A 22,277-nucleotide genomic window follows, 5' to 3' on the forward strand; every position below is an offset into this window, starting at 1 on the left:
GTCCCGGGGGAGGAGGGGCTGTCAGCTCCGGGAAGGAGAAGGGAGAACTGCAGTGGCTGCTCTTATCGAAAACTCATTCTACTGATTCAAACTCCAACCATAGATAGACTGAGACCAGACACCAGAGACTCTGAGAGCAGCCAGCCCAGCAGAGAGGAGACAGGCATAGAAAAAAAACAACACGAAAAACTCCAAAATAAAAGCAGAGGATTTTTGGAGTTCTGGTGAACACAGAAAGGGGAAGGGCGGAGCTCAGGCCTTGAGGCGCATATGCAAATCCCGAAGCAAAGCTGATCTCTCTGCCCTGTGGACCTTTCCTTAATGGCCCTGGTTGCTTTGTCTATTAGCATTTCAATAACCCATTAGATCTCTGAGGAGGGCCTTTTTTTTTTTTTTTTTTTTTTTAAATCCTTTTTGCTTTTTCTAAAACAATTACTCTAAGAAGCTCAATACAGAAAGCTTCAAAGAATTGCAATTTGGGCACGTCAAGTCAAGAGCAGAACTAAGAGAGCTCTGAGACAAAAGGCAATAATCCAGTGGCTGAGAAAATTCACTAAACAACACAACTTCCCAAGAAAAGGGGGGTGTCCGCTCACAGCCACCATTCTGGTGGACAGGAAACACTCCTGCCCATCGCCAGCCCCATAGCCCAGAGCTGCCCCAGACAACCCAGTGTGACGGAAGTGCTTCAAATAACAGGCACACACCACAAAACTGGGCGTGGATATTAGCCTTCCCTGCAACCTCAGCTGAATGTCCCAGAGCTGGGAAGGTGGAGCAGTGTGAATTAACAAAGCCCCATTCAGCCATCATTTGAGCAGACTGGGAGCCTCCCTACACAGCCCAGCAGCCCAGAACTGCCCTGGGGGGACAGCACTCACCTGTGACATAGCACAGTCATCCCTCAACAGAGGACCCGGGGTGCACAGCCTGGAAGAGGGGCCCACTTGCAAGTCTCAGGAGCCATACGCCAATACCAAAGACTTGTGGGTCAGTGGCAGAGACAAACTGTGGCAGGACTGAACTGAAGGATTAGACTATTGCAGCAGCTTTAAAACTCTAGGATCATCAGGGAGATTTGATTGTTAGGGCCACCCCCCCTCCCCGACTGCCCAGAAACACGCCCCACATACAGGGCAGGCAACACCAACTACACACGCAAGCTTGGTACACCAATTGGGCCCCACAAGACTCACTCCCCCACTCACCAAAAAGGCTAAGCAGGGGAGATCTGGCTTGTGGAGAACAGGTGGCTCGTGGACGCCACCTGCTGGTTAGTTAGAGAAAGTGTACTCCACGAAGCTGTAGATCTGATAAATTAGAGATAAGGACTTCAATAGGTCTACAAACCCTAAAAGAACCCTATCAAGTTCAGCAAATGCCACGAGGCCAAAAACAACAGAAAATTATAAAGCATATGAAAAAACCAGACGATATGGATAACCCAAGCCCAAGCACCCAAATCAAAAGACCAGAAGAGACACAGCACCTAGAGCAGCTACTCAAAGAACTAAAGATGAACAATGAGACCATAGTACGGGATATGAAGGAAATCAAGAAGACCCTAGAAGAGCATAAAGAAGACATTGCAAGACTAAATAAAAAAATGGATGATGTTATGGAAATTAAAGAAACTGTTGACCAAATTAAAAAGATTCTGGACACTCATAGTACAAGACTAGAGGAAGTTGAACAACGAATCAGTGACCTGGAAGATGACAGAATGGAAAATTAAAGCATAAAAGAAAGAATGGGGAAAAAAATTGAAAAACTCGAAATGGACCTCAGGGATATGATAGATAATATGAAACGTCCAAATATAAGACTCATTGGTGTCCCAGAAGGGGAAGAAAAGGGTAAAGGTCTAGGAAGAGTATTCAAAGAAATTGTTGGGGAAAACTTCCCAAATCTTCTAAACAACATAAATACACAAATCATAAATGCTCAGCGAACTCCAAATAGAATAAATCCAAAAAAACCCACTCCGAGACATATACTGATCACACTGTCAAACATAGAAGAGAAGGAGCAAGTTCTGAAAGCAGCAAGAGAAAAGCAATTCACCACATACAAAGGAAACAGCATAAGACTAAGTAGTGACTACTCAGCAGCCACCATGGAGGCAAGAAGGCAGTGGCACGATATATTTAAAATTCTGAGTGAGAGGAATTTCCAGCCAAGAATACTTTATCCAGCAAAGCTCTCCTTCAAATTTGAGGGAGAGCTTAAATTTTTCACAGACAAAGAAATGCTGAGAGAATTTGCTAACAAGAGACCTGCCCTACTGGAGATACTAAAGGGAGCCCTACAGACAGAGAAACAAAGACAGGACAGAGAGACTTGGAGAAAGGTTCAGTACTAAAGAGATTCGGTATGGGTACAATAAAGGATATTAATAGAGAGAGGGAAAAATATGGCAAACATAATCCAAAGGATAAGATGGCCGATTCAAGAAATGCCTTCACGGTTTTAATGTTGAATGTAAATGGATTAAACTCCCCAATTAAAAGATATAGATTTGCAGAATGGATCAAAAAAAATGAACCATCAATATGTTGCATACAAGAGACTCATCTTAGACACAGGGACACAAAGAAACTGAAAGTGAAAGGATGGAAAAAAATATTTCATGCAAGCTACAGCCAAATGAAAGCAGGTGTAGCAATATTAATCTCAGATAAAATAGACTTCAAATGCAGGGATGTTTTGAGAGACAAAGAAGGCCACTACATACTAATAAAAGGGGCAATTCAGCAAGAAGAAATAACAATCGTAAATGTCTATGCACCCAATCAAGGTGCCACAAAATACATGAGAGAAACACTGGCAAAACTAAAGGAAGCAATTGATGTTTCCACAATAATTGTGGGAGACTTCAACACATCACTCTCTCCTATAGATAGATCAACCAGACAGAAGACCAATAAGGAAATTGAAAACCTAAACAATCTGATAAATGAATTAGATTTAACAGACATATACAGGACATTACATCCCAAATCACCAGGATACACATACTTTTCTAGTGCTCACGGAACTTTCTCCAGAATAGATCATATGCTGGGACATAAAACAAGCCTCAATAAATTTAAAAAGATTGAAATTATTCAAAGCACATTCTCTGACCACAATGGAATACAATTAGAAGTCAATAACCATCAGAGACTTAGAAAATTCACAAATACCTGGAGGTTAAACAACACACTCCTAAACAATCAGTGGGTTAAAGAAGAAATAGCAAGAGAAATTGCTAAATATATAGAGACGAATGAAAATGAGAACACAACATACCAAAACCTATGGGATGCAGCAAAAGCAGTGCTAAGGGGGAAATTTATAGCACTAAATGCATATATTAAAAAGGAAGAAAGAGCCAAAATCAAAGAACTAATGGATCAACTGAAGAAGCTAGAAAATGAACAGCAAACCAATCCTAAACCAAGTACAAGAAAAGAAATAACAAGGATTAAAGCAGAAATAAATGACATAGAGAACAAAAAAACAATAGAGAGGATAAATATCACTAAAAGTTGGTTCTTTGAGAAGATCAACAAGATTGACAAGCCCCTAGCTAGACTGACAAAATCAAAAAGAGAGAAGACCCATATAAACAAAATAATGAATGAAAAAGGTGACATAACTGCAGATCCTGAAGAAATTAAAAAAATTATAAGAGGATATTATGAACAACTGTATGGCAACAAACTGGATAATGTAGAAGAAATGGACAATTTCCTGGAAACATATGAACAACCTAGACTGACCAGAGAAGAAATAGAAGACCTCAACCAACCCATCACAAGCAAAGAGATCCAATCAATCATCAAAAATCTTCCCACAAATAAATGCCCAGGGCCAGATGGCTTCACAGGGGAATTCTACCAAACTTTCCAGAAAGAACTGACACCAATCTTACTCAAACTCTTTCAAAACATTGAAAAAAATGGAACACTACCTAACTCATTTTATGAAGCTAGCATCAATCTAATACCAAAACCAGGCAAAGATGCTACAAAAAAGGAAAACTACCGGTCAATCTCCCTAATGAATATAGATGCAAAAATCCTCAACAAAATACTTGCAAATCGAATCCAAAGACACATTAAAAAAATCATACACCATGACCAAGTGGGGTTCATTCCAGGCATGCAAGGATGGTTCAACATAAGAAAATCAATCAATGTATTACAACACATTAACAAGTCAAAAGGGAAAAATCAATTGATCATCTCAATAGATGCTGAAAAAGCATTTGACAAAATCCAACATCCCTTTTTGATAAAAACACTTCAAAAGGTAGGAATTGAAGGAAACTTCCTCAACATGATAAAGAGCATATATGAAAAACCCACAGCCAGCATAGTACTCAATGGTGAGAGACTGAAAGCCTTCCCTGTAAGATCAGGAACAAGACAAGGATGCCCGCTGTCACCACTGTTATTCAACATTGTGCTGGAAGTGCTAGCCAGGGCAATCCGGCAAGACAAAGAAATAAAAGGCATCCAAATTGGAAAAGAAGAAGTAAAACTGTCATTGTTTGCAGATGATATGATCTTATATCTAGAAAACCCTGAGAAATCGACGATACAGCTACTAGAGCTAATAAACAAATTTAGCAAAGTAGCGGGATACAAGGTTAATGCACATAAGTCAGTAATGTTTCTATATGCTAGAAATGAACAAACTGAAGAGACACTCAAGAAAAAGATACCATTTTCAATAGCAACTAAAAAAATCAAGTACCTAGGAATAAACTTAACCAAAGATGTAAAAGACCTATACAAAGGAAACTACATAACTCTACTAAAAGAAATAGAAGGGGACCTTAAAAGATGGAAAAATATTCCATGTTCATGGATAAGAAGGCTAAATGTCATTAAGATGTCAATTCTACCCAAACTCATCTACAGATTCAATGCAATCCCAATCAAAATTCCAACAACCTACTTTGCAGACTTGGAAAAGCTAGTTATCAAATTTATTTGGAAAGGGAAGATGCCTCGAATTGCTAAAGACACTCTAAAAAAGAAAAACGAAGTGGGAGGACTTACACTCCCTGACTTTGAAGCTTATTATAAAGCCACAGTTGCCAAAACAGCATGGTACTGGCACAAAGATAGACATATAGATCAATGGAATCGAATTGAGAATTCAGAGATAGACCCTCAGATCTATGGCCGACTGATCTTTGATAAGGCCCCCAAAGTCACCGAACTGAGCCATAATGGTCTTTTCAACAAATGGGGCTGGGAGAGTTGGATATCCATATCCAAAAGAATGAAAGAGGACCCCTACCTCACCCCCTACACAAAAATTAACTCAAAATGGACCAAAGATCTCAATATAAAAGAAAGTACCATTAAACTCCTAGAAGATAATGTAGGAAAACATCTTCAAGACCTTGTATTAGGAGGCCACTTCCTAGACTTTACACCCAAAGCACAAGCAACAAAAGAGAAAATAGATAAATGGGAACTCCTCAAGCTTAGAAGTTTCTGCACCTCAAAGGAATTTCTCAAAAAGGTAAAGAGGCAGCCAACTCAATGGGAAAAAATTTTTGGAAACCATGTATCTGACAAAAGACTGATATCTTGCATATACAAAGAAATCCTACAACTCAATGACAATAGTACAGACAGCCCAATTATAAAATGGGCAAAAGATATGAAAAGACAGTTCTCTGAAGAGGAAATACAAATGGCCAAGAAACACATGAAAAAATGTTCAGCTTCACTAGCTATTAGAGAGATGCAAATTAAGACCACAATGAGATACCATCTAACACCGATTAGAATGGCTACCATTAAACAAACAGGAAATTACAAATGCTGGAGGGGATGTGGAGAAATTGGAGCTCTTATTCATTGTTGGTGGGACTGTATAATGGTTCAGCCACTGTGGAAGTCAGTCTGGCAGTTCCTTAGAAAACTAGATATAGAGCTACCATTCGATCCAGCGATTGCACTTCTCGGTATATACCCGGAAGATCGGAAAGCAGTGACACGAACAGATATCTGCACGCCAATGTTCATAGCAGCATTATTCACAATTGCCAAGAGATGGAAACAACCCAAATGTCCTTCAACAGATGAGTGGATAAATAAAATGTGGTATATACACACGATGGAATACTACGCGGCAGTAAGAAGGAACGATCTGGTGAAACATATGACAACATGGATGAACCTTGAAGACATAATGCTGAGCGAAATAAGCCAGGCACAAAAAGAGAAATATTATATGCTACCACTAATGTGAACTCTGAAAAATGTAAAACAAATGGTTTATAATGTAGAATGTAGGGGAACTAGCAATAGAGAGCAATTAAGGAAGGGGGAACAATAATCCAAGAAGAACAGATAAGCTATTTAACGTTCTTGGGATGCCCAGAAATGACTATGGTCTGTTAATTTCTGATGGATGTAGTAGGAACAAGTTCACTGAAATGTTGCTATATTATGTAACTTTCTTGGGGTAAAGTAGGAACATGTTGGAAGTTAAGCAGTTATCTTAGGTTAGTTGTCTTTTTCTTACTCCCTTGTTATGGTCTCTTTGAAATGTTCTTTTATTGTATGTTTGTTTTCTTTTTAACTTTTTTTTTCATACAGTTGATTTAAAAAAGAAGGGAAAGTTAAAAAAAAAAAAGAAAAAGAAAAAAGACAAACAAGGGAAAAAAAAAAAAAAAAAAGATTTTGTGCCCCCTTGAGGAGCCTGTGGAGAATGCAGGGGTATTCGCCTACCCCACCTCCAGGGTTGCTAACATGACCACAGACATAGGGGACTGGTGGTTTGATGGGTTGAGCCCTCTACCATAAGTTTTACCCTTGGGAAGACGGTTGCTGCAAAGGAGAGGCTAGGCCTCCCTGTATTTGTGCCTAAGAGTCTCCTCCTGAATGCCTCTTTGTTGCTCAGATGTGGCCCTCTCTCTCTGGCTAAGCCAACTTGAAACGTGAAATCACTGCCCTCCCCCCTACGTGGGATCAGACACCCAGGGAAGTGAATCTCCCTGGCAATGTGGAATATGACTCCCGGGGAGGAATGTAGACCCGGCATCGTGGGACGAAGAACATCTTCTTGACCAAAAGGGGGATGTGAAAGGAAATGAAATAAGCTTCAGTGGCAGAGAGATTCCAAAACGAGCCGAGAGATCACTCTGGTGGGCACTCTTACGCACACTTTAGACAACCTTTTTTAGGTTCTAAAGAATTGGGGTAGCAGGTGGTGGATACCTGAAACTATTAAACTACAACCCAGAACCCATGAATCTCGAAGACAGTTGTATAAAAATGTAGCTTATGAGGGGTGACAGTGGGATTGGGAATGCCATAAGGACCAAACTCCACTTTGTCTAGTTTATGGATGGATGTGTAGAAAAGTAGGGGAAGGAAACAAACAGACAAAGGTACCCAGTGTTCTTTTTTACTTCAATTGCTCTTTTTCACTCTAATTATTATTCTTGTTATTTTTGTGTGTGTGCTAATGAAGGTGTCAGGGATTGATTTAAGTGATGAATGTACAACTATGTAATGGTACTGTAAACAATCGAAAGTACAATTTGTTTTGTATGACTGCGTGGTATGTGAATATATCTCAATAAAATGATGATTAAAAAAAAAATATTTAGACAAAAGGTATTTAAGTGTTCATATGATGATTTTCCAACTTTTTAGTTGCATCTTTTGATACATCACTGGTGAATTGTGAGGTTTATGTTCATAGTTGGAGCCCATAGTTTTAATATCTTTATGTTATCTTTTCAAATTCTTGAGTCCAACATTTCCTTGAAGGTATTAGAAAAATTTTCTCAATATTAGAAAACTGGCATGGTCTTCTACCATTCAGTCTTATTTCTGAGAAAACCTTGCTCTACAACTTTTGTGCTCTCACAAGAAACACATTTTTTGTTTCATTTGTTGGATAGTTAGTTGGTTTTTCTCTCTGTATACTTCTAAATTACTTATTTTAATTTGATTTATGAAAATACAAAACAAAAATCCATCTAGTTATTTCAAGAGTGCTGACTTGTTTTTACCTTTTTTGAGAATCTGAGTGAATCACTGCCATTTACATTGAGTAATTTATAAGATCACTATTATCTATACAGTTGAACCAGTAGTCCAGCATGTAGTTTAGTGTGGAGGCTGCTACAAAATGTTGCTGATAGCTTGTAGCAAAGCTAGTCAAAACATCCTGTTACCCCACCACTACCCAGGAATTGAAATACTGAGCGTTAAGACGCAGTTTTAAGTGTTCAAGATGTTATTTGGGATGAAAGAAAAGATATTAGGAGATACATACGAGTGTTATTAATTTTAGGAAACCAGATAAAAGATCTATGAAATCCTATTTATAAGGTCATTAGATGTATCTTGAATCCAGTCCCATTATTCTGTTCCAGTTTATTTCAGGAATGGCCTCAATCACGATGATTAGATTTCCATGAATTTTCTTCTTGTGTTTTTGTCCCACACAATTTTTCAGAATGAAATTTCTCTCTTGAGCTACTTGAGTCATTTACAGTCTTGATTATTTTTGCTTTTGGTACTATGCTTAGAAAGGATACTCTCAAGTAAAAAATCTAAGAATATTGACCAATATTTTCTTATACCCTTTTCTGTGGTTTCAAGTTGTTCATCTTTTGTCTATCTGTATTTATTTGCCCATATGATAGGGCAGTACAGCTTAACCTTTTCTCCTAACCATTTAAACAACTCACAGTTTCCACAATCCTATATATTAGTGCACCCCACCTCATAATACATATGATTATACAATAATATTTTTGCTAAGTAATTACATCGAAAAGTAGTTGAACTCAAGGTGTAAGTTTGAAAAAAAGCATTGCACATTATTTTTTGCCTGAGATTCTTTTACTCACAAGATGCAATGCTAAGGTCACAATGCTTAAAATAAGCACTTTCTACTAGATTAAGGATAACTTTTAATTATAATGCCATTCATACAATATCTCTAATCAAAGCCCTATCTTAGGATTATACAAATATGCTCTAAACATGCAGCTTTAACCTCCACTGATTTCAAGGACTCTGTCATTATCCCATTTTCCAGGCTGAGGTTATTTCTAATTACTGCACATACTGGTGTTTAATTTCTTGTGATAATCTAGAAACTAATAGATGAATGGTTCTGCATATTTCTGAGGACAATATCATTTGATCAGAATGGCAGACAGAAAGCACTTCAGAAATGATAAAGTGAATTTCACAAAGTGAAATATATTTTAAATATGGTTTGCCTACAGTTTTCCTACAAAATGCACAGAAAAATAAAATAGACTAAAATGAAAAAGACAACCATTTTGCTGTTGATTGGATACTGTGTCATAAAAAATCACAGAAAATGGGTAAATTTATTGCTCAAAATGTAATGACATTGGGAGAATGTATGCTATGTATAACATATATAACAGCTTTATTTTACTTTTTGATAGTAGTGAGACATTTAAAAATATTCAAATGAGCATGCAGAGGCAAACAGAAGCATAGCTTTTACTATACTGCTTCTAGAAAATGATTCTTTCAAATAATTATTCCTCTCCCTATTTTTCATAAAAAGAAAGGTAATATCTGCTTATGCTTAATGGACTTTAAATATATGGCTATTGTAACTGTGATGTCAGCAGGCTAGTTTAGGGTTAACAAAATGTCTCTCTAATTAGTGTTGCTTACCTATGTGAAATAGGGGTTTGCTATTGCAGTTGAAGAAGTTAGGGGCAAGTTAGAGGCTCTTTAAAGAAACACACAAAATATTCAAGCATGGCTTGATATTCCCTTGCTGTTCACTCATTTGAGTGCAAAAAGTGGTTTTTGCTAACTTCATTTTGTTGTTTACGGAAGGCTGAAAAATCGATAACTGCAGGTTGATGAAACCTAAATCCATTTGATTCCTTTCCATCACTGCTATTATGCAGACAGTCAAGTGTGATGTATTTAGTTTCTGGAGTACTTATTACTCTCAAGCACAGAAAATTAGAACAGATGAGAAGTAATCAAGAAATTCTGGAGAGGTTGCAAAGATCTTCCTTCTAACTGTTTTTTTCTTTTTCTGTGCTTTTGGCTCCCTCAGGATCTACAAGAAAGGAAAAGTTAACATCTCTGGCACAGATCTCCAGAAAATTCTGCAGAATTGCTTTAAGTCAGTATTTTCTTTAGCATATTATTTTTTTTTTTTTAATTTCAAAACAACCACAGACAAAAGATACTAGCTGAACAAATGCCCAATTAGAAATCTTTTCCCTTCACTAGAGTTACCAGAGCCACCAGTTTGGCAGAATTAAACAAATTCAAAGATGCTTGAATTCACCTGGATACTCTGATTTTCACCAAATTGGTAGGGTATTTAAAGTGCTTGTATAATCCGGTGGTTAAGAAGGTGATTTCAGCAATGGACTGCCTTGATTCAGATCATATTTTCATTAATACTAGATGTTTAGACTTGACCAAGCTATCTGTCCTCTCTAATCATCAATTTCCCCTTCTGTAAAAGGAAATCATAACAGCATCAACCTCAAAAGCCTTTTTGTGAGAAGAAAAGGGGTAATCAATATAAAGCATTTAACACAGTAAACATTCAATATGCTAGTTTTTAGTATTTATTCCTTCATAGCAATACAGATTTGAATATGAGCTAACTCTGTTCTATTTTAGCAATGTTTTGTGACATCTGAATTTAATATTTTAGGTATTTAAATGACAGACCCTCCTATGCCACATGGCTGAAATGCAGATAGCATAATAAAAGATTAAATGATCATCTAATCCAACTTCATATTTTAGTATATAAACCCTAATATGACAGAAAGTCTAAGCGACTTGCCTGAAATCAAATAGCAATGCTTGGTCATGATCCAAGACTGGAACTTGGGTAGTCTGACTTCCACATATATCTTCTTATCTACATGCTCCCATCTTTGAGTCCAGAAATTCTTGCTTTTCAGATGTAGGTGAATAAGATAGGCTCCAGATTGTAGTGTGAGAACTTGGTCACAGGGCTAAACATAATGATTAGTCTTAATAGGAATAGTGCAAGTGGCTGACCAATTGAGGTCAGAATAAACCAAACCTAAAGGAAGGGATAAAATGGTCCTACATATGAAGGTAAAAAGAGACAAAGAGTTTTAAGTTTTAGGGTAAATGAGTGCTACGATCAAGGTCATGATTTAAGAAGATGGACCTAGTTGTAGTGGACAAATTAATTAAATCCAAGAGAAACTGAAGATGGATAGAAGAGCAAGGATACCTATTAAGATTTTCTGGGGACTTTGAACCCTAAGACAAAAAAATACTGTATTCCACTGAAATATTTTCTGTTTAGTAAGACACCAGATACTCTCTGGGTCATACTATGTCAGAGCAGGTAAGGCCATATAATTGAATAAGCATCCTCTGGAATTGTAAGTTATTCAAGAAGGAAGTAAATTCTATTCTATATTGAGTATGCTTTCGTCTGTTCTAATTTTGTAGTATGCACACTTGTGGTATACACAAATAGTGATCATAAAGATGAAAGAATAATTTTTGGTTATGAGCTACAGGAAAACAATACAACTTTCAACATGTCCTTATCCTTTCAATTAGAAAAGATTTCTAATTAAAATGATTTATAGAAATTCATTTTTAAATTGAAGAAAGGTGAGGAAAAAGTCCTACAATGAAATGATTTTAGAATTTTGGATTTTTCAAATATTCTAAGCACAATGTTAGCTAACCTCTGAATTAACCAGAAGTATGACTTTTGAGAAGTGTGTCTCAGATTTTAGTGAATTAAAAGTATCACTTTTAATCCATTAAAGTCTCACTTTTAATCTGAAGAATTTAATTTTTTCACTGGGATTGTGAGAAATTTCAGCAAATAATAAAGTGATGTAGAGATTTGCAAAAAGATGCCAAATTAAAAGTCTCACTTTTAATCTGAAGAATTTAATTTTTTCACTGGGATTGTGGGAAATTTCAGCAAATAATAAAGTGATGTAGAGATTTGCAAAAAGATGCCATACTAGTCCATAAGTTCTTTCTTTTCTTTTCTTATCTTTTGTCTCTGCTTTTAAGCAACATATATCCCTCTATTAACTTTCTTCAACACCCATGCACATTTCTGATGCCCGGCCCCATATCTGCTTAGCCTTCTGCTAATTCCAGCTGGATAGTCTGTATAGGCTGTATCTAATCTTGTAGTAATACCATTTTACCTCAAGCACATGCCAAATATCTTTCAATCTCTTCACTATTTACAGCTTCTCCAAATACGTGGACACCAGTGAGAGACTGCTTGGCACACATGGAAGTGCAAGGAAGCTGATGCCTCCAATGAAACCTTCAACCAAGTAGGAGTCAAGGGCTTTATGTTCCCCTTGGTAGGCCTTAGGTTGGATAAGTCTGCAAAGTATTCTGTATGTTTCTTAACAGGTATTGGGTTAATTTGAGCTCCAGTTCTTCAAGTGAAATTTGATAACATAATTTTTATTAGCCTTTGATCTTTTCCTTATTTCCTCAGTCCTATTTCCTCAGGTTACTTCCTGAATGAACTATCGGTACAAAAGTCTATGTATCAGACAATTGGTACATGGCATGGCCTTAGAATGAAGAACTTCAGCAAGGGGTGGTGGAATTGGCGTACTCATGAATATAAGAGCCTCCATGTTGGTAATAAGTGGGCTGGTGGCAATCCTTGGCATGATGTAACAATACAATTAGTAATATTTGCACCAATGGTAGGTTAGAATGAAATTTAGGTAAAAGATGAAGATTTCGGCTATGATATAGCTAGAGTATTGAAAGAGCATGAGGACAATATGAATAGCAAATATTGTGGAGTTGGTTGGTGTGCTGGTTTGGATACATTATGTCCCCCACAAAAATCATTATCTTTTAACCCAATCTTGTTGGGTGGAACCTCTTGACTGAGTGTTTCCATGGAGATGTGACTCACCCAACTGTGGGCAATAACTTTGATTAAATTATTTCCATGGTGTTGTGGACCCTGTCACTCATGATGGGACTCAATTGATTCACTGTATTACTTAAGAGAACTCAAAAGCTGACACAGTAGCTTGCTGACAATGGAGATGCTTGGAGATACAGACAGAAGGACCTTCAGAGATGGTAAACTAAGAGACGAAGTACAGAGTTTGCCCTGGAGAAGCTAAGAGAGGACCCCCACATGCTTAGAGAGAAATGTCCTGGGAGAAAGTCATCCTGGGACCAGCAGATGCCAGCCACTTGTCTTCCCAGCTGACAAAGGTGTTCTGGACACCATTCTTCAGTGAAGATATACTCTTGTTGATGCCTTAGTATAGATACTTTTATGGCCTTAGAAATGCAAATTTGTAACCTAATAAATCCCCTTTATTAAAGCCAATCCATTTCTGGTATTCTGCATAACAGCAGCTTTAGCAAACCAGAACAGTTGCCTTTTGAGTAAAATGACAGGTTCAGGTAAGCCAATGATGGGCACACTGTGAAATCTAAAATACCTTTCTTGCAGCATTTCCAGAGACATTAATCTCTTGCCACTGAATGACAGACTGTAGTTAAAATCAGCCCAGGATATAATTGTAAGTTTGGTAGAGCTGCAAAGAAAACTGATGTACAGACACATCTTCTATGCCAAATTCAGGGCCATAGTAAAAAGGAAGTGGGCACTTGAGTCCAAGAATAGAGATATTTGGAGGTCAGGCCTGTTACTCTTGAAATCTATATTCTACTGAACTCTCTGTACCTACTGTGCTCCTTCTCCAACAGACAACAACCTTGCCTTGCCTTGCCTTGCCTTGCCTTCTTGAAGCTTGATGACTTATAATGAATGAATTAAAGGTTCTGGAACTGCCTTGGAAGGATGTTGAGAAATATGTCAGGAGGTTCAAGGATGTTCTCTTGATAGAATGAATATGTTACTTGAGAAGGGAATCTCCCACCATCTTAACCTTCCTTACAGCAAAGAGAAATGCATGGGTGAGGAAGGCACTAGTATCTCTGAGAAATCCATGGGTGGCTGTTCTCTGTTGACCAAAGTTAACATAAAATGTTTTGCATACAATTGGTCTCCTTAATAGTATGAAGCTAACAGTATTATGTGGAATTACTTAGGCATATGTGGAAATGCTAAAAGACCATGACAGGAGTAAGACAAATGGACAGCTGACTAAGGTACTCCTTGACTTGTATAACCAGAAAATAATGAGATCTGGAGAGCTGAAGGCTGGTGCCAACTTCCATTTTGGAAAATTGGGATCACTCAAAAATATGTCATGGGGACCTGAAATGCTACCATGCCCTCCTAACAGAGTGGTAGGTTATGGAGAGCATATGATAAATGTTGATACACTCATGTCTGTTTCACAGTGGGTTAATTGGGATTGCACACCCACCCAGACCCGTAATACATATTTGGCATCATTTAGCAGTTGGCAAAAACCATTATTTCTCTGAGTGATTTAGTGATAGCCATTGTGATAAGAACAGACTGGAAGTCCCTGTAAAAGCCCCATACTACCAGATAAGACAGGAAATATAAAGCAGTATTCTGTCACAAGAGGAGATTAATCTACCATCAGATTCTTTCAGGATCATAGAAAATGGTCTTCATTATTTCCATTCATTTCAATTGTCTGGGTTCTACAGAATCAGATGGTTTGTTACAGGTGACTGTGGATTACCATAATTTTAATCAAATGTTAGCCCCCAGCACATTTGAAGTTCTGAATGAGGTACCTTTACCCAAATATATCAACTCAGCCTTGGGCACTTAGTATAGTATGTAGCTATTGATCTGGTAAATGCACTTTTACCATATTAATAGCTGTTTGTCTTCTGTGAAAAGAACAGCAGAAGACTTCATCTTGCTCCAAGGCTAGTTCAACTCAACTTTTCTCTGTTCAAAATTAGATAACACTCTGTTTATCATGACCTCAGAACATCACAATGGCTCACCATGTGGATTAATTCATAATGGAACTAGGAGGCAGGAAATAGTATACAGTTTGTATGTCATGATAAGACATATGGCTGCCTGCCAGTGAGAAATAAAGTCTACCAAGATTCAAGACATGCCATATTATTGAAAGTATTTTTGGTTGTTTACCGAAAGTGGTTGGTACGTAACGGAGACAAGGCAGATTGAGTATGTCCAGTATTGAAGGGATTCACTGGATTGTCTCTTGGTACGTTCATGCTTGTTGATAATGGAGGATACACAATTGTATCAGCCACAGCCTAACAAGAGCAAGGCAGTAAAAAGTTCAGAAATCTCTGAGATGAAGTATGGATCAACCAACAATGGACGCTATCTAGACCAACTGAATTGCTGTGCCAGGCTGAGAGAAATCTAGAATGTTAGTAGAAGAGGGAAATGAATATATAATAAAAGTGGAGAGTATAATTTTTATTTCAGTGACCACTGTCTGTAGTGTTTTCTAGAATATACAAAAGGAAGTGGCCCACCATTTTGAAAACTCAATGGTGGATAACACTAAAGTGGTGCAAATGGTACAGAGTATTAGCAGCTTCAGCTGCCCCACCCTACATCTTCTCTGCTTACTTATGATTGCATCTGAGATTATAGAGACAGTTCTGTGTGGCCTTTGAGACATATGCCAACAGCATCTTGTTGTGTGCCCCAAGATCACTCCAGATCAGAGACACAAATGGAAATTATTCCAACATTCTCAAGAGAAATCTGGAAACAAAGGGGAATTAGAGCCCTTGAGAATAATCTATAACCAGTGTGGTGAAAGGAGCAGATGTATTAATGCTCCTCCTGATTAATCTACAGGTGTATAATTCCAGGAGACAATCTTATCCTCCTTTGAGTATTCCATTTGGAATTCAATTTCAGTTGCCCACAGCAGAGAGGTCAATAAGGCCTTTCCTCCTTCCCTTAGTTCTCTCAGTTTTTCAGTTCTACTCACTCAGATCATCTCCTAAACAAACAATTTGCTTGTAAATCCTTGATTTTGGCTCTGCTTCAAAGGGTGGCCAGGCTAAGACATCCTCTCTAAGCAAATCCATAGTATTAAATTCTGCCTGGTCATAAGAGAAACATTTTGGTAAAGCAATTATACTGCATGTTTAATGGATTAGTAAAAAGAGTTCTTTCAATTATGAAATCCAAGATATTTCTTATGACTTTTCTCACATACCCTACATAATCAATTTTGTATACATATATTAATGAAAGTTAAGCACATTTGTAATGTCTGTTTCCTCTTTATTGATCACCACTATACATTTTAAACAAAAGATTCTTTCTTTTCTTGATTGCTATTTTCACTCAAGTCACTATTACATTTAGTTTCAAAACTCACTAGTCCCTAAATTTTAAAGAACTATATGACATCATGTATAAATCAGGGGGAAAAATGAAGGCTCAGCACTTACAAATGTAATTTAAGCATTATGGGGAATTAGATAAGGGAATCTGGGTAGTTTCGTGTTTGAATAATAGATTTGTAATGATATTAAATTCAGTAGGATTAGAGACATAAGAGAATTGTTAAACCCATGCCCCAATTGAATTTATTTACCACTTATAGTGTATTGTTACTGGAAATACTCTTATTATATTGTGATTCTCTGTGACATGTATTCATTAGAGTCTTTTATTACATTTGGGAAAGCCAGAAATGTAATTTATATCAATTTGCTTTCCATACTTCTAAGGGAATTTGATTGAATATGAAAAAGTACTTCTGAATTGCTGCATGATATACCAGTAATTGGGATATATACCTGCACAAATTAGTTGTTAAAATGTCTAACACTTTCAAATAATTCACTATAAAATATATAAGGCTACCAATTCCTGCCAGGTTCTGAAGACATTCTTCACTTTTGAATTTGGGGTGGGGGGAAGCATGGAGAATTGGTAAAGGGTGGGAAGTAAACCTCATAGGATTCTATAACAAATCGTCTATTTAACTGTGTTTATTATGTGCCAGGTATTTGGAAGTGCCCAATATCAGTTCTTCAAGACTGTCTTTGAAGTAGGTATTATTTTCTTTTTTATACAGGTAAAAATATTGGGCTCAGAGGCATTAGTCAGTTTGATCTTGGCCACACAACTATTAAGTGTTAGAATTGGAATTCAAATCCTTGTTTTATTTTAGATTTAATATTTTCATGACTATTTATTCCTTTCTCTGGATGGAATACATTTGGCTTCCACTTAACCAAAGTACTTTTCTAAGCTCTTAAGTATACAACTACATGTTTATGAACTGATTTTCTCATGTAATTTTCTATTATCTAATTTATTTCACTCCTCCTTTAAATTCCTCAATCAGGACATTTATTATATTGTATTAAAAGATTGGCTTATCTGTAACTTTTTCTAGACTGTGTGTTCTTTGAGGGAAAGGACTTCATCTGTTTAATTATAATGGTATATATAAAATTGTTTAAGATTTTCAGTAAAGATGAATGATTCTACCTCTGCCCTTCTTTCTATTATAAGCTATGAATTTGTTTCATTAATATTGCTATGCTTAATTGCAAATGTTACTTATTTTATAGTTATTGCATTATACTTATCTGATGACAGTGATTTATGTAAAGCTTTCAAAAAATAATTTGACTTTGAACATTAGAATTAACAAGAATTTGTAAGAGATGCTAGAAAAAGGTAATCAATTATTATGAGAGGATTTTGAACTCTTTGAAGAAAATAATATATTGAACCTATGTGATATGACTCCATATCAATCAAAGTAAAAACCTTTTAACCAGGATTGTTTAGATATCAATTTGCCTGGTAATTGTTCTAGTCCAAAAACATGACTGAACTGTTGTTTAAAAATTATATACAAATTATGTTAAATGGTACTTAAATGATGCTTTAATTCTTATTATTAGATTCAAGCTAGTTTCTTCCCTTGCATGAAAATGGCTGACTTCTATCTTCTAAATAGTCAATATTTTAAGAATAAATAAATTTGTAATATTATTACCAAGTATATATTCTTTAATTTACTAAATTATTCTTTCACTTTAATTTTGATTTGGTTAAAAATAAAAACTTAGCAATTTGAGCTTATTTTGCTATTCTGTCAAAGAAGCTGAGGTTTTTGGTTTGTTTGTTTTTGTTTTGTTTTGTTTTGTTTTTTAAGATAGATTATACAAGGTACCAGAGCTTTTAAATAGCTTAATGTAAAAATAAAAATTATTGATCATATATATCCCTTTGAGATATTTTGGTAGGTTGCTTATTGTACTATTAGAAAATGAATGCTTCTATTTCAACAAGTTCAGTTAATAAAACAAATTATATAATAGACCTGCCAGTGCCACAACCTCATCAAAATGTTTTTGGCTCACTCCTGAAGAAATCTTCTCCCACATGTCCTATGTGAATTCATCAATATTCTTATTTGTATTTCTCTGTTTTCTGAGTTGACTTACTAAGGGGATGAACCATCCCCTCACTAAGCAACTTCTAGAACTTTCTGAAAGCTTAATAAATTTTTGTTGATTATATTTTAAATGTAATATTATTAAAGAAAAGGTGTTTGTCTTAAATACTCATTGGAGGAGACCAGGGAAGGCTGTTCCAGGCATGGAAAGCATTGTCTCATCCTTTGAGGACACACCTCTGACCCTTTTATGGCACCCACTGGGGAAGCGCTGGTGCAGACCCTCTCATTTCCAGGTTCTCCAGAACTTCCAAAGATTAGCAGCTGCAGTTGCAGCTTCATGTGAACATCAGACATTCATTCAATGCTCAATCAGTACCAGTCACAGGGCTAATTCCCTTTCACACTTGACCACTTCTAATGTCCATAACAAAGCTTTGAGGTATGTATTAATACGTAGTTGATGTAAAATAAAATTTGGATTTAAAGAAGTTCAACAATTTTTCTATGATGGAAAGGTAAGACCATCTAGAACCAAGATTCTACACAGGTCAGTGTGACCTCAAAGCCATGGTGTAAAGGAAGTGAGTAGTGTTCCCTTGGAGGAAGGACTTATCCCTTTCATTTCATATATTTTTAGCTCATAATGATCTATTGGTGCTTTAATGTACAAATATCCTCAAGTAACTTCCATCTCTAAACCTCCAATCTTCTCTCTGGTCCACATGTCTATTTACTGAATATTCTGACTCACTTCTTAAAAAAGCATCTACATTAACTATCTTTTTCAATTCCCCATATCAGTATGTCCATGTGGCCCAACCTAAGGGCTTATTTCCTACTTGCATTACTTGACCTCTGTCTCAGGTGACAATGCTGACCACACTCACTTCTATAACACTTTTCTACCTCAACTTGTTCTACTCTACTGAATGCTTTGAAATCTCCCTATGGGCTGCTCTTCCTCTGCTTCTTTTCCAGGATTCTGGAAGTTTCCTGGCATGGGTAGTGTCCTTCAATAGTGCCAGGTTTTTAACGTCTATACTTGCCCTTTGCCAAGTACCACAAGCCATTCAAACTCAACATTACTTTTCCTAAAAGCCCTCTTCTTCATTATTAACACTTGATAAATTATACCACTTCACATTCAGAATCACCAAGCCAACTGATATTCTCTAAAGATCTTTTATATATGATTTCATTCTATATCCATTAAATCTGCCTCTTTTTTTTTTTTTTTTTTTTTCATTCACATCCAATCATATCTCACTGGGTAACTGGGAAAAATGACTATTTTATGTACATTAAAGGTATTAATTAATTTCAGCTTGGAAACAGGTTGATGAAGCAGAAAGTATTAATATTATTCCATTTATAAGGGTGGAAACTGAAGTAGAGAGAGTTTAAGTAACTCAGCAAAGATGGCACAGAGGAAATTCAATGCAGATTGATCTAGTTCCAGAGCAGTACTTTTATCCTCTCTGTTATACTTTCTTTTTCACTGATTTTGCATCCTCACTCATCTAGCCCTAAATAAAACAGGAAAACAGAAATGTGGTTTCTCATTTGTGTCAGAATTACTTAATTACAAATGTGACAATATTTTACTAACATCTCTAGACTGACAGGCTGCTAACATAGCCTCTCTGTTTCATATAATTGATGAGAAATCTTCATTTCCTTTTCTATATTTTTACTCCTGGCATCGAAATATGAACTCAACTTCATAGAAGCAATCCCCTTGTTTAAAACTTTTAAGATTCAGTCAATGTGATCATTACTAGTATTTCTTTTCAATGAAGATTATTTGCATGTGATATTTTTTCAATATGAATTTAAGTCTAAGACTGGGGAAATATATTTGAAGATATTCAATACCATCCTGGCAATAGTGAAGATATGGAAATGTTGGTTAGCAACACAGTTTTGAAGTGTAAAATAAGTTCAGTATACACAAATGTGATAATCATTTTCTGTTTGCGTTAGTGTTTAACAAGCATTATTCATCTCTCATTGACCGTGAAAGTTTTCTAGATCCTGAAGTATCTCAAAGAACCAGTGGTGGTCTGTATGCTAAGTTTGGTAGCTTTATTACTGAGAGATTTCAAAAGTGTTAATCCCATTTTATAACTGTTTTGAATAAATGGGGTGTTAATTTCTAACATTGCTGAAATATAATAATGGTAGAGATAATGAGAAAATATATTTAGTGTTTTGGAAATCCAGTTTTCATTCATATGTAACTGTAAAAAAAGGGAGACTCTTACCAATGGATGTCAATGGAGTCATGAACTGCTTTTTACCCCCCTCCTTTTAACTGCATTTTTATTTCTATCATAATTCTAACCTGACTGTTCTTTAGAAAGTGATATGTTTTTTACTACTCCAACTTTGACCACTTTTAAGATGTATATTCCAAATGTCATAAGAGCTGTAGGAAACCCAAATTTTCATTTAAGAAGAAAGAAATTTGACAGTCAGAACTGTAAAGAAATGCTGAAAAATCAATTATGCCTGATCCAGTTGTTAAAATTTCACTTACACACATAAATTAATCTAGGTAGGTACATTAAAAACTTTTACTGGCATTCTTGAATCTAGGAATTCCTAGACATACATTAAGGATTAAAATGGAATTAATACTGCATAATTTCTAAATAAATCTCCAGTTTGGCTAGAATAGATACATGCAAATGCATACTGATGCTAAATTGAAAGTGAGTTTAAGTGGACTAACACTTTCCAGATTGGAAACTTTCTTTAGTGAACAGGTTAAAACATCCATACTTATTAACAAAGTCCATAGTAGAATACTGTCATTCTCATTTCTTCTGAGCCCCAGGCATAGGGGAATAGCATAACTTGATTCTAAATGAAGCTGCATTCTCTCAGAACTTACTAGTCCTCAATAGCCAATGTATGTCTACAAAATGAAAATTCTCACTCATCAATTATCAAAGACCTATATAACATTGATTATTGTTTATAGGACAATTACCTCAATATTTTACACAATATCTAATATATGTGCATTGCTCAGTTAAATGCTGATTGGATCTTTTTTATGTTAATACTTAACAGACAGTTTGTGTAAGTACTATTACTTTGGGAAGGTGACACTAATCATAGAAGATCTGCTTGGAGCAAAATTCAAACAGATAAACCCTTTTCTTTGTCATCTCATATGAAGGAATCATCAGTGAGTACCAATGGTAACAGGCTTTTGATTGTGTGGGTAGAATAAATGCAGGCACTCAAGAATATCATTGTAGCTAAGTGGTTAAAGAAATGGACTCTGGAGTGTAACAGATTTTTCATCTTGACTCTCAATGTTATTTGTACTTGGATAAATTACTTAAACTCTGTAAGTCTCACTTCTCATCTGTAAACTGGGGGTAATAATAACAGACATTTCATATGAACAATGACTAAAACAGAACAGATACTAAATATATGTTAGTTATTTATATGAGAAATTTGACATCTGTATCTGATGTTAGAATACAGGTGATTTTTAATCATTTTTCTTGCTTTTTGTCAGTACTAATATTAGTTCCATATTTGTATCCTAAAACCCTCCTAAAATTCTGAATGACAGGTAAGAATTAAAAAATTAAAGTAAATTTTTCCGGGGAATGTTTTAACATTCCTTGAAACAAGTGTCCTGAATTATATTAGTTTAGCTCAATATTGGGGTCATATTCATTTTTCTGTGTTTTTATTTGTATTATTAGAATTACATAGGAAGCTAACATTGGAAGGGAATTTACAGGGAATTTAGAGGTCATCAATCAATAGTTTCAAATAAGAGGGTTGGAATCTAGACCCAGAAGAATTTAATCACCTTTTTGAAATCATCCAGTAAGAAGTAGAGGACCTGAGACTGAAACTCAGGGCTTCTGATACACAGACC

The 22,277-nt window shown here is 36.0% G+C and overlaps 1 protein-coding gene and 1 pseudogene across 6 annotated transcripts in view; both read right to left on the bottom strand.

Annotated features, from left to right (window-relative positions):
* The window catches only part of NDST4 (N-deacetylase and N-sulfotransferase 4), a 499,153-nt gene that overhangs the window by 446,142 nt on the left and 30,734 nt on the right, over positions 1-22,277 (bottom strand). The window lies entirely within an intron of this gene.
* The window catches only part of LOC119530411, a 28,579-nt pseudogene continuing 21,397 nt past the window's right edge, over positions 15,096-22,277 (bottom strand).

Source organism: Choloepus didactylus, chromosome 3, assembly GCF_015220235.1.
Source record: "Choloepus didactylus isolate mChoDid1 chromosome 3, mChoDid1.pri, whole genome shotgun sequence".
NCBI lineage: Eukaryota > Metazoa > Chordata > Mammalia > Pilosa > Megalonychidae > Choloepus > Choloepus didactylus.